A 14,167-nucleotide genomic window follows, 5' to 3' on the forward strand; every position below is an offset into this window, starting at 1 on the left:
AAGTTTTGGTACAGTTTGGTGAAAATAAACTTTATTTTTATATTTTTGTTTCCATTTCATGAAAATTGTAATACGTTGTCACTATCAAGGTTTGACTTGCACAGCCATCATTACTAGTCAAACAGAACAGTCCTTTATTCTGCTTGGAAAATTAGCCAAACACATTGCATCTTCTAAGCCATTTTGGGAAAGAATGGTTGCATTTTGGAGGCTTCTTTGTTTATTTCAGTTTGCAAATGTTCTGGCCATTTGCAGGTGCTAAATATCTGAGCTCTAAATAAGTAGGGCTGCATTCTACTTCATTTATCTCCCTCTCCAGATGCAGTACCTGGTATAATTAACTGAACATTTAGTCGGTGCTCAAAAAAAAAAAAAGATCAACTTAATTTGAGCCCTTTCCCTGAAGATTTGCAATCGAGAAAGTGTAGCCACTTTGATTTCCCAAGCTTGAAAAATATGTCCCAATGCACTTACAACTGGATACTTGTTCAACAAAGGATAGCTAGGCTCTCTCTCAAGATGCAGTCATTCTGAAGACTTTGTGGAGGCTACAACCTGTAAGGATGGTAAGGATGGAATGAGTGATTCCTGAACAAGATAACAGTTTGAGTATGTAAATGGGGATACTCTTTAGTTTCCTCAGAGAGATTCATCAAGGACCAAAGCATGTAATTTGTTAATTAAGGTCAACATTATGTAGACATGGGGACTTCCCTGGTGGTGCAGTGATTAAGAATACGCCTGCCAACGCAGGAGACACAGGTTGGATCCCTGGTCTGGGAAGATCCCACATGCCACGGAGCAACTAAGCCCATGCGCCACAACTACTGAGCCTGTGCCCTAGGGCCCACGAGCCACAACTACTGAGCCCACGTGCCACAACTACTGAAACCCATGCACCTACAGCCCGTGCTCCACAACAAGAGAAGCCACTGCGATGAGAAGCCCGCGCACCACAATGAAGAGTAGCCCCTGCTCAACACAACTAGAGAAAGCCCGCACACAGCAATGAAGACCCAACGCAGCCAAAAATAAATAAATAAATTTATTTATTTTTAAAAGACAGAATGAACGTCCTTATACATTAAAAAAAAAACATTATGTAGACATGATCTGAATTGAAAAGAACTGAAGTGTTATAACTTCCTTTCTATCTTTCCAGGACAGTCACGTTTTTACAAATACATTGTATTTATGTTTTGTTTTGTTTTTTGTTTGCGGTACGCAGGCCTCTCACTGTTGTGGCCTCTCCCGTTGCGGAGCACAGGCTCCGGACGCGCAGGCTCAGCGGCCTTCTCCTGTCTTCTTGATGATAGCCATTCTAACAGGTGTGAGGTGATATCTCACTGTGGTTTTGAGTTGCATTTCCCTGATAATTAGTGGTATTGAGCATCTTTTCAAGAACGTGTTGGATATTTTGATGTCCTTTTTGGAAAAGCAACTACTTAGTTCTTCTTCCCATTTTTTAATCGGATTATTGTATGTCCATCAACAGATGAGTGCATGAAAAAGATGTAAATATATGCAGTAGAATATTATTAAGCCATGATAAAGGATATGCTGCCATCTGTGACAACACTGATGGACCTTGAGCACATTACGCTAAGTGAGATAAGTCATACAGAGAGAGACAAGTACCGTATAATATCACTTACATGTGAAATCTAAAAATTTAAACCCCTAAAAAACAGAGTATAATGGTGGTTACCAGGGGATGGGGGGTGGTGGGGGATAAGATTGATGTTGTTTAAGAATACATACTTGCAATGAGTAGTGAATAAGCCATAGAGATCTAATGCACAGCATAATGAATACAGACAACAATACTGAACTATAATTATGTAATGTAATAAATATTGCTACAATGGCAATCATATTACAATATATAAATGTATCAAAGTAACCTGTTGTATGCTTTCAATTTACACAGTTATATGTCAAATTTATTCAATCAAAAAAGAACAAGGGAGGTCAGAAGTACAGGCTAAACCTGTCCCCAGTAGAAAGTTCAGCTTTCTACTGTCCCCAGTAGAAAGTTCAGCTTTCTACTGTCCCCAGTAGAAAGTTCAACTTGATGTATTGCCCCATCAGCCTACTTCTCTTCTTGAGCCTTACATCTCAAATCTAGACTGCCAGATAAATAGAAAGTTTCAGCTTGTACCCTTCAGAGGCTACTAAATTTCCTCTTCCAGGAAGCAAGTTGATGTTTCCTATGAGGTGTGTGTGTTGGGGGGGAAGGGAAGGCACTCTGGTTAGTATTGTCTCTTTGCACACTCAGTGAAGTCACGTGTGCCAAGATATTCTATTTTACCATGAAATAGAGCTTTAAAATGCTAGGCAGACTCATGCAGTGTCCTTGACCATTGGTAGATCGCAAACATATGCCATTTTAATACCTTTCATCTTACTAACTTCACCTGAGATCAGTATATTGTGTAAAATTCTCAAAGTACTAAGGAATCATATTTCCACCCTGAGTTCAGAAATGTACATATCAAAATCCTAATAAACAGCTCTCAGTGCTTACAACCCCAGTTGCACCATCTGATTCAATATTGCTTGATGATTTCTTAAATAATATTCTGTGGAATGACCTTGTATATGGAGGACATAGTGAAACTTTGGACTAGATTCAATTTGACATTTGTAATGGCCCAGAAAAAGCATCTAGACAGTGAAACAGCATTGCTAAATGTCTCCTAAATCAAAAAGGCAGTTACCAATATTAATCCTGCTCAAAATATGCAAACAGAGAGTTCTGACCAACTGAGTCAACATAACACAGGTGGCAGCTGTCCCCCACAATCTACAAGTCATTTCAGATATACTAACCTTCATTCTGGCTCTGGAGAATTATATTAACACTGTGCTTACTGACTCAAGGTTATAGAGTGCAGATTCTCAAAGAGGATGGACCATTCCTGGAGTTTGCCATTCAAAATCCATTTTTAAAATGTCTTAGCAGTATCACATAATCTCACATTCCCTTACTCCAGGTAAGCATTTATGCTTCAAGATGACAAAAGACAGAAGTTGGAGCATATTCAGAGAGTTCACAGCAAGACACCTCTGATTACTGCAATGCTTGCAGCGGACATGAGTGTAAGATGGCGTGCCTCTAACTTGTTAAGATACTTTCCACAGCTAGGTTTCAAATAACCAGCCTCCAAGGCTATTGACCCTTCAGGAGTAAAATAATAATAGAGTCAACGTGGCTGGAAGCTTCCCCAGATATATGTAGTGTGGCTCTTCCAGAGAGATGCTTGCACCTGTAACAGTAAGGGGGTGGTACAGAAACCTCTAGGAAGTGAGTAGGAAAACACTCATATCCTGAGAAGTGCTGGTTATAGGAGGTGATAACAAATTTCCTAAAGTGTCCTCCAGAAAACTGGGAGATTAAAGGAAGTCCATGCTATGGACACCGTTTGTATATATTTACTTATCACCCACCTCCTTCTGCCAAGGATGTGAAGTCATAAGCATGTATAAGAGAAGGAGAAAAAACACAAATAGTGTAAAGAAACAGGGAAAATGGAAAAATAATAAAAACCAAGGGGAAGATCAGCCACCAGAAAAGTATACCTACAGTCATATGTAGTTACTGAAAGTGAGCTTCAAATTTGGTTTTTAGCTACCTACTGGCTAAAGTGAAGAAGGAAACTTGGTCAGTTATAAAACTCACAGGATATAACTATCTGATTGCAGCCTTTGCATCTATGAGCTTGAAGGTTAAAATCGTATCTTTACACGAATAAAATGTGGTAGCATCTGAGCTTCAGGAATTCATACCCAAAGGGTTAAAATAATAATGTCCATCCTAAATGTACTGAACACAAAGGACAAATACATTAAAAAGAAATTCAAAATCCATGAAAAATAAGCTTGATAGTTGATGAATGAATTCTTAAAAATCAAAGCATCTTGCCTTAAAAAAGCAAAACACCTTGAAACTCTCAGCAATCGAAGTTCAGATTTTAAACCACACATTGAAGTTTTCAAAGAATTCCACTGCTGCCAAAGAACAGAAGGTAAGGGAAAGATCACGAGGAGCTGCAAGGGGAAAAAATTAGCTTTTGTTATAAACTGACCAATACAAAAGCTACACACCAACCCAGAATGGAAAGAGGAACCAACTATTAAATTTGATCCAGACCGAAAATGGCAGGATTCACAAAAATCGCTCCAAAGGAAAGAGAAGTAAAAGGAAAGAGGTCCTGAGGATGAACTATAGATGTTAAAAGCCATTGAACTCTCTATTACACTTCCTGAAAACCCTCCGAAGCCACAAAGAAAAGAAAGTCATATTTCTCATGTGGCTGCTACAGCTGCAGAAGTAGAAACAACTAGGAATTCTTGTAACAACCTCTTGTAATAAACATCCTCCTCCACCCTTGTACTCCTCCTCCCCATTCCACACACATACCCCCTTGCTGTTGTCGGATTGCATATTTTAGAAGCCTAGTATAATTTATTTGCATGATAGAGGAGATGGGGAATACATGATTGAGCGGTTCTTAGCTGTAGTAGGGTTCAATTACTGAAATCAGCTTAGCTATTATAAAAATCCCAAAACTCTAAGGAAAATGGACCAAATCAAGTTGAAATATCTGGCTCAGATTCAGTCCTGTTGCTCCTATGCAGGCATAGAGTAAACCCTTTTCTTCTGAAACAAACAAACAAAATGATGAGGCAAAAAAGTGAAAGCACAAAAACAAAGCAAAACAAAAGTTACCAAAAAACTGTTTAACAAAAGGCTGATTACACTCAAACCCTGGAATCCGTAGGGCTACAAATGTGATATGACATTTGCAAGGTGTGTGGCTATGAAACAGTAATTTACACATTTGAATTATTTTCATGAAAACACTAAACCATCTCTCTGCTAGATTTAAAATGCTATCGTCTTCGTGTTTAGAAAGTACATGAAATAAAATTAATTACGCTCTGCCAAGGTGGCTATTGACAATAACAAAATTCTTAGAACCCGACATGATGGTACGCCATTTTTTTTTTAAGTGCTGCTTGGTTCTTAAAAGACTTATCTAAATTTCTTCAAGCTTTAGCATTAGTGACTTAAACGAAATTATTACGAGTGTACAAAATTTTTTAGGAAATAATGTCAGAACCCAAGGAATACATGAAACCCTTAACCAAAGGCTAAGGCCAATTGGCCTACTCCTTCACCCCATAGATGAGAGATGGAATGTTCTGTAGAGTTGTTTTCAATCTTTCCTGTTCAAATCCCTAGGCCCACCCATCTTCTCCAACACCAAGGATACTTAAACCATCTGAAGTGATATCTCTTATGTCCCCTCTTTTCTATCTTCACATCTCACCTTTGCCACATTTTCCTAAATCACAGTATTTGTATATGGCAACCCATCCTCTCTTCCTCCCACTAGAGGATGAGGTGCCTCAATTGTACTCTCTTCTTTCATCTTATTTCTCCATCCATCCTTATTCCATCATTCACACCTTCTCCTGGGGCCGATTCAATCTCTTTCTCTTTCATCTCTCCACCTAAAAACATGCCCCGTTCCCCCATCACCTCCACATTTTTTTAAAAGGCCCTTTGTTTACCCTGTGACTTCTTTCAGTTACCATCCTAATCTCCAACCTGTGTTATAACCATTTTCTCAATTGGCACCTCTCATCTTCTCATCATCCAATTTACTCTTTACCTTTTGCAACCTGATTTCTGTCATGAAAACTCCATGGCAATTCCTCCTTTGGATGTCCCTTTCACTGACTCATTTAACAAGTATACATTGACCACCTACCATGAGCCAGGCAGTATGCTGGGGAAATGAATGTAAACATCAATAAAACTCAGTACTTGCTATCAAAAAGCAATCTAACAAAAATGAATAGAATTCTCAACCTAATCATCCTTGATTTCTCTGCAGAAGTATTTGAAACTCTTGACTATCCTTCTAAAAAATATCTCCTCCCTTGAGTTTTGTGGAGGTATTCCAGCTGTACTTCTATTGGCTTTGCTAGCTCCTTCTCTGATTCCATAAATGTGAGTTTCCTCCAAGGTTGAGGCCTGAGGTCCTTTTCTCTTTCTACACTTTCCCCCAAGGTATTCTCTTTCCTCTTTTAGGTTCAGCTCTCACCTCTGTACAGCTTTTTCCTTAGTCTATTTCTCAACAATTCAATTACTACCCTAAGACACCATTGTATATTTAAAACAAATTGCTGGATGGCACTACAGAATATTTGACCAGCACATTAAACTCAGTCTGCCAAAAACAGACCCACATCTTTCCTGAAAAACCAGCAGGTCTTCTTTGAGACTTCCATCTATCTGCTGATAAAATCTTTAAGATAATAATAACGGAAAAATAATAACAGAAAACATTTATTGAGTGCTTTCTGTGTGCCAAGCACTATTACAAAATGATTTACATTTAACATCATAATACCTCATAATAACCCTACAGAATAGATACTGTTATCATAATTTTACAGAGAAGGAAACTGAGAGATTAGAGATTAAATAACTTGCACTAAGTTAATAGCAAATAACAGAGGTAGGCAGACTACAAGCTCAAACACAGGCTAAACTATTAAGGACCAGTAATCCAAGCAGCAGGAATTTGGATTTTTTAAAAAATTAATGCTCTGAAATAATTAATTTTCAAACAGTCCATTTTGTTGAATGCCAAGGACATCATGACCTAGCAGCTGGGGTTATAAGAAGTTGACTGGAGAAAGGAAGGTTATGATACTGTTTTCTTTCTTTAATGGGTACCAGTGAGGCATTCAAACATCTCCTTTATTGTACTATATAATTGCCTCTGAGTTCATCTGTTCATTCATTTATTTACTACACATTTGTTAAGTAGCTTCGTTGAGCCTAAATTAAACTAGAATTTGAAGTCAATTTGCAATTTTCCATGAAAACATGGAGAAACAAACAAGTGAGGAGGTGGGAGACTCTTTTATGAACAGGGTGCTTTTGAATTTTCATGACCAATAAATACTTTGGCATGGTAACTCAGTGACTCTGCTTGTACTCTTTGATCATAAGGGCATTAAAGACTCCCTTTTTATGTCAATACAAGTAGTGACATACGAGCCTAACAAGAAATGTCTTCATATTTAGCCCTTTTCATACAAGGAGGAGAAGAAATACATTGAGATTTATCAAATCTATGTATATATCCCACACCCATTCTGTACTCACAAAAGCCCCAAGGGAATGGATCAGAAAGAACAAACATATCTTGACTCAGCTAAGGTGCACAATGATGATAATAATTTATATTTACATTGACACTGCAAACTTCAAAGTATGCTCACAAAGGGACATCATCTCATTTTATATAAAAGGAAATCCAAAGTCTGCCTTCAGCAAAATAATAATCTCTAGTAAGTCTATCTTTTAGGCATCTGTCCAGGCCCCCCAAGTTACACCTTCAAACTCTACCCTCACACCCTTCAGTTATGTTCTTCTCATTCGACGTATGCTTTGGATTTTTTTTTCTGTCCCTATGGACATTCACCCAATTCAGAAGAATAGGTCTTTAAGAGAGAACCTGTTTCAATAATTCATTCATTCAACAAACATTTATCAAATTCCTACTTTGTGCCAGGCACTATGCTAGATGTTGGAAATAAAATTGTTTGCAGAAACATACAGTACTTTCCTTACTTGGGGCTTGCTCTACCACCAACACAGAACACTACAAATTGGCCAGTGAACTGGCTCCACTTTATTGGTTCTTATCAGATCTGTCCCTTCCAACTCTGGTTTCTGTTTGTTTTTGCTCAGACTTGGAGACAGTTTCTTGACTTGGGTATCAGAGTTTGGCTCATCAGCAGCTCTACTTTTACACTACATCCAGTCTTGATATCCTGTATCCTGTCTATAATATTCATAGAACCTGCCAATCTGGCTTTGCTATTTCTACCTCAGCAGTAAAAGTTCAACCGCCCTGCAAACCCATTATTGAAACTAAGATAGGATCCCTGCCTCCTTTCTTTGAATTCCTCCTCTTACATCTCTCTTTTGCTTTATTATTCTCTCATCCATAGCGGTCTCGTTTTCCCCTTCCATCCTTCTTGCCTCACCCTCTTTGTCCTCTGGCCTGAACCCTTAAAAACCCTGGTAATCTCCCAAGTCACGCTATAGAAAGGCCTGAAAACCCATAACACATTTCTTAATGGACTGTGTATATTTTTCAGACTTCCTGGAACCCAAGGCTAACATAGCTATGATGGAATCCAGCTTGCCCAACCAAAGAAACCTAATTCAGTGAAGTCATCAGTCTCTCAAAGCCAACTGGTCTTCTCTGGAATGTAGGAATCTTCTTCTGTAATCAGCTTTCCTAAAAACATCATCATTTGGATCATTTGCTCTTCATGGTCACCATTGTAGTTGGGCAAATATCCAAGCTTCCTGAATTTGTAGAAGTAAGGCTTTGGATTCTGGCCCTCTCCAAGAGGTTTTGAAAACCTTCAAAATTTCATGGCATAAGAAGATGCCCTTATTGCCTCTCTGAAATGTTGGGGACCCTAGTGCTCACACATCTCTTGGAAACAGTGTAATGTAGTAGAATGAATACAGATTGGATGGCAGAAAATCTGGGTTCTCCTCCTAGCTATGCCACTGATTTACTTAGAGACTTTGGACAAGTCCTTTGCTTCAGGCTTCTGGTAACTCACATGCAGAATGTAGAGGCCATTCGAGGTCATACTATGGTTGTTTTCAGCTCATCATGTCCACAAATCTATTTCTGCAGCAGCTGTAATCAATAAGAATTTCTGTAACCATTTTATTCCATTTGAAAAGCCACATGATGGTTATGTTTCCTAGACCGTTGCGGCTGTGCTGGGTAGAGATACATAAAAACAAACAGACAAAACAAAACAGGATAAAATGCTGGCTGCAGGTGCTTCTGTTTTTCACTCAGACACAACTGAATTCCAGAATAGCAGAGTTCCCAGTGGTCAGTGTCATGGAAACGGCCGCTTGGGAGTGTTAAAAGAATACCAGTAAACTGAAAGCACCGTTGCTGGTTGACGAGCTAGAAGTGGAAAGGCCTCTGCACAGATGAGTTTCTTCTTTTAACTGATCCACCCCTGTAGCAGGAACCAAACTGCAACTCCCTTAGACATTTAAATGATGTTCATATTTTAGCGCTTGAACATTAGCTCTGTGAATACCTAAAATGAGGCTAAGTGAAAACTGGATAAACATTTGCCCGACATTGTCATTGGCCTTTCTCTAATGTCAAAGATGGATTTGCATAATTATGCGGAAAGCTAAGAAACTGTACACATCAGGAGGTTTCCTGGCTAGTGTTAGGTTTTAGTCATGCTCCAGTGTGACGCTCAAGAGGAAGAAAATCTCCTTTCAGGAATGAATAGACAGGGACTTCCCTGGTGGTCCAGTGGTCAAGACTCTGTGCTCCCAATGCAGGAGGCCCAGGTTCAATCCCTGGTCAGGGAACTAGATCCCACGTGCCGCAACTAAGATCGAGTGCAGCCAAATAAATAAATAAATATTTTTTAAAAAAGATAAATTTACTTAAAAAAAGAAATGAACAGAGTGCACACTTTCTAAGACAGCGTAGTAACAGCTTAACAATTTAACTTGCATACTGATTTCCAAGGTATAATTAAGATAGGCCCGATAAGCAACTGATCGACCGAACAACCTTTTGCTTGGTATCAAAGGGGCTTCAGAGGGGAGAGTACAAGCAATGTTACATCGTAAACCTCTTCTCGATTAAAATTCTTTCAAGCTGGCCAGATGCCTGATACAAGCAAACTTCTGAAGACTTCCATTGTAACAGGTGTGTGTAATTGTGCAATCCTGTCTTTCCAAGGTCACGGCAACCATAAAATGTCTCTTTTGCAAGTGTCTACAAGGGGAAAATGCTGAAGTAGGTGAGGCCTCTTTAGTTCCCAAATTTCACCCCTTCCCTGGGTGAAGTAACCTCAGGCTCTCTTTCGCCAAATGCTTTTTCATGATCCAACCCCCGCTCTCACAAAAGGATTTACAGCCTCGTAGTCTAGAGGATCACTCCTTTTATACTGTCAGGAGATCATTTTTTTTTTAACTTTCAATTGTAAATAACAGTTCCGTTTTTTATAATCTTGAATAAGACACAAGTACTTGAAATACATTAATAAGGAAAATTTATTAGAAGAGTAAAATTCTTAAGGTCCTGGAATGAAGTGCCAACTAAAAGGGAACAGGCAGATTTTGGGTCAACTAGTGGACAGACACATTTCTAAGGGCAGCAGACTCACTTGGCACCTGGGAAATCATAGCATCTGGGTAAGCAGTAAGATCGGCTTTCCAAAGGAATATTTTCATGCAGACCTAACAATATGTTGCACATTGAGATTTCACAGGTTACAAAGTCTTATGTGCTCTTTATATAACACAATCTATATTTTTCATTATCCCATTGACTAACAGGATTTCTATGATACGTGGGTTTCACTATGGAATCGATAAATATCTAGGATTATTTCATGGGGAAAAGCAAAGGTGACAAGTAACCCTTTTTCATTCACTCGCACTACTTATTAGGTTCAAAATGTGATTGTTTCTTTGTTTGGTTTTCCTGCTTATATGGCATATTGAGCAGAATCTTTATATGCAGTTCTGCCCTGACCACATTATCCCATCCTGTGCACAAAAAACTTTTACTAGACTTCAAATGCCGCAGAGCACACCTTCTAGCTTATTTCTGGTTTGAACTGGAGGTTGCAGCTTGTGCAATTTGCTAAACGGCAATTCACCTTGGAACAACTTCATAAACAGAGTAGGCAGATAGATTGATTCAGAATTTCTGATTTTTTAAAGGGCAAGAAGGCACATGTCTAGCTTCTCGAAGGCACAAAGGTAGCAGCAGAAACAAAAGCCACATCCATTTTTTAGCAGATTATTATTATTAAAACATTGCACTTTCACAACACTTTATGATTTACAGAGCCCTTTTATGACCATTCTCTCTTTTGATATTCACGCCAACCCTGTGGAACAGGTGTTCATTAATATAGGCTTTTGAAAGATGAAGAAATTCAGGCACAAAAGGGTTCAGTGACTTACCCAAGGTTGCACTGTGAGTTGGTATGCATAAGAATGAGTTGCCTTTTGTGCAAGGTAAATGAGGAATGGAGGTATCTGAAGAACTCATAATTCTATCTCCTAAGAGTCCTGATTGTGAAGAAAATCTCACAGCAGTGTGTGCCATGCTCATCTTTATTTCGACTCGTGTTTTCAGTATGTTAAACATTGTGCAGAAGCAGCAGACAGGCAGGTCGCTCAGTGAAACTGGCATGATGCAGATGTGACAGCTCATGTTCAATAATGAGCTAGTGCTCAACATTATGTGTGAAATAATCCATGTGCAGTGTGACCTAAACACCACGAAACATCCTGATTAAGGTGTGACTTCGTTTGGACTTCATGATTGTTTATTTACTGATAAACTTGGTAAATTAAAATCTACCCCTCAAGCATGTCAGGAAGTAATTTTCTTATGGCTTGATTTTTATTAACCATCAGCCAACCCACCTAACAAATGTCAAAAATTAGCCTGTTGTTGAATACTCACTCTGAGAGACACATGTCAAAACCGAGATACTCTGTGAGATCTTTGGGGACTAATTTCCAACACCTAAAATAGCCATGTTCCCCAAGCTCTCTGGAGTCTCACAACAAATGCCAGTTAACGAAAATACAGGGATACCTCTTGCTCCTCTTCCTGATGAATTTTTTTCTAAAAAGGAAAAAAAAATGAAATGGAGGTTCTAGCATATTCTACAAATGCAAGCTTTTAAAAATAAGAAATGGGAAGTTTGCAGCACTTGTAGCAAACTCCTCTTTCCTTAGAGATGTTTTGAAGGTAACGTGATATTCTGTATTTTAAAGGCTATTTCTACAAGAGAAAATGAGGTTTATTTACCAAATTTTATTGTTGAAAGTTACTAAACCTGCCAGCTGAAATGCGTTTATGTGAAAAGCTGCACTTTGAGGAAGGTAATTACTACTTGTATATGTTTCCATTGCCACTGCTCATTCTCATTTTCATAGATTAAAAAGAACGGATTTAGGGCTTCCCTGGTGGCGCAGTGGTTGAGAATCTGCCTGCCAATGAAGGGGACACGGGTTCGAGACCTGGTCTGCGAGGATCCCACATGCCACGGCGCAACTGGGGCCGTGAGCCACAATTACTGAGCCTGCGCGTCTGGAGCCTGTGCTCCGCAACAACAGAGGCCGCGACAGTGAGAGGCCCGTGCACCACGATGAAGAGTGGCCCCTGCTCGCCGCAACTAGAGAAAGCCCTCGCACAGAAACGAAGACCCAACACAGCCAAAAATAAATAAATTTATAAAAAAAAAAAAGAACGGGTTTAAATAATGCAATGCTTATTAGCGTATGAATATGGACCTAAGTGCTCCTTTTTGACTCTCAGAAGTAATTGGTAATGTCTTCTATGCAAGTGGGTTAAGGAATGTGCTACATATGCAATTATAACTAAAAACTTTCATTTGGAAAACTGCAACCTTATCTTCATTGTCTTTTAGTAGCACAATAGCTGCCTGTCACTCTGCACTTTCCTTAGAAGATCTGTTATAAGAATATGTTCAGAACTGTAAAAACAAGTATACCCAGTATACTGAATTATAGCCGAGTCAAACAGTGCCCTATAGCCCTGTAATCCCTCACATACTCAGGTTGCATCGAACAAAGCCAAAAGGATAGTTGAAACATAAAAGCAAAATGGTTATTTGGCATGAAGTAGACCTTGAGATAACCCCCAGTTTTGTTTCTTTTGGGTTCAGTTTCCTTTTCAACTGGACATACCGATTCAGGAAGTGGCATAGCCTGAATGTTCTAGAAGTTTCTCAGAAATCTTTTCAGTGACTTTTTCTAAGACTCAACGAAAAACGTTTCCGCCTAACACTGCAAATTTCTCTTTCCTACCAGCTTAGAAAATGCCTGTCACATTTCAAAACATGTGCTAGAAATTGATGAGATTTTAGTTAAATTTGCTTGAAGACTATAAACACTCATTTTAAAAACACTAAGCTCATTTTCTATATATGATTGCTCAACTTGTAAAAGTGAAAAAGTCTCAAATAAGCAGATTTCTTTTTGGTTGCATGTTGCCAAATATTAGTTAGGCTAATTGTGCTTGTTTGTTTGGTTGGTTGGATTTTTATCCAGAATGACTAATCACAAGTGCAATTTCATAGACCCCCATATACATGAATTTCAAAATAGCTTTGCTACGTACGCTTTATACTCCATGAAGCCAGTTTTCAGTATATTTGTTTTATGTTATACTGACATCTATGGACTCCATAAAAGAAATTCAGCTATTTAGAAAAATTATGTTGGCTACTTACAAGCAACTTAAAACGTGACTCAGCTATGTAGAATAAGGGTCTCCAAGTCCACTGTGAGTAAGCAACTGGTTGATCTTTGAACCTCATCACTTAGATCGAAATCTTTACAAATCTCTTCTACCTACCTGCACTACCTACCTACAATCAAAACTTAAGGGAGGGGCTTCCCTGGTGGCGCAGTGGTTGAGAATCTGCCTGCTAATGCAGGGGACAGGGGTTCGAGCCCTGGTCTGGGAAGATCCCACATGCCACGGAGCAACTAGGCCCTTGAGCCACAACTACTGAGCCTGCGCGTCTCGAGCCTGTGCTCCACAACAAGAAAGGCCGTGATAGTGAGAGGCCCACGCACCGTGATGCAACTAGAGAAAGCCCTTGCACAGAAATGAAGACCCAACACAGCAAAAATAAATAAATTAATTAATAAACTCCTACCCCCAACATCTTAAAAAAATAAATAAATAAAAAATGAAAACAGCACTAAATTAAACAAAAAACAACTTAAAGGAGAAGCACTGAGTCTCCATTAGTAAAGAATTAGCATCTCCTCTTTAATTAAGAGTGATCCTTATTAGTGAGACAATAAGGGGGATGCTGTCAGTGCATATAAATTTGTTTATTATATCCTTACAATAATATCCATTGCTGTACTTATTAACACTGCACTAAATACTAGGGATAAAATAATGACTAAATAGACACTGGCCCTGACATCAAGGAACTCACAGTCTTAATGGAGGAGACAGAGAAACAAAACAGGCAATTTATAATAGAATATGATAAGTACTATGAT

At 38.8% G+C, this 14,167-nt stretch overlaps 1 long non-coding RNA gene across 1 annotated transcript in view; it reads right to left on the reverse strand.

The window, feature by feature from the left end:
* Positions 1 to 441: 441 nt before the first annotated feature.
* LOC137217420 (uncharacterized) overlaps positions 442 to 14,167 on the reverse strand; it is a 132,699-nt gene continuing 118,973 nt past the window's right edge. Inside the window, exon 4 of the long non-coding RNA XR_010940093.1 lies at positions 442 to 555. This is a non-coding gene — a long non-coding RNA (uncharacterized lncRNA). The remainder of the gene's footprint in view (positions 556 to 14,167) is intronic.

This window comes from Pseudorca crassidens, chromosome X (genome assembly GCF_039906515.1).
Source record: "Pseudorca crassidens isolate mPseCra1 chromosome X, mPseCra1.hap1, whole genome shotgun sequence".
NCBI classification, from domain to species: domain Eukaryota; kingdom Metazoa; phylum Chordata; class Mammalia; order Artiodactyla; family Delphinidae; genus Pseudorca; species Pseudorca crassidens.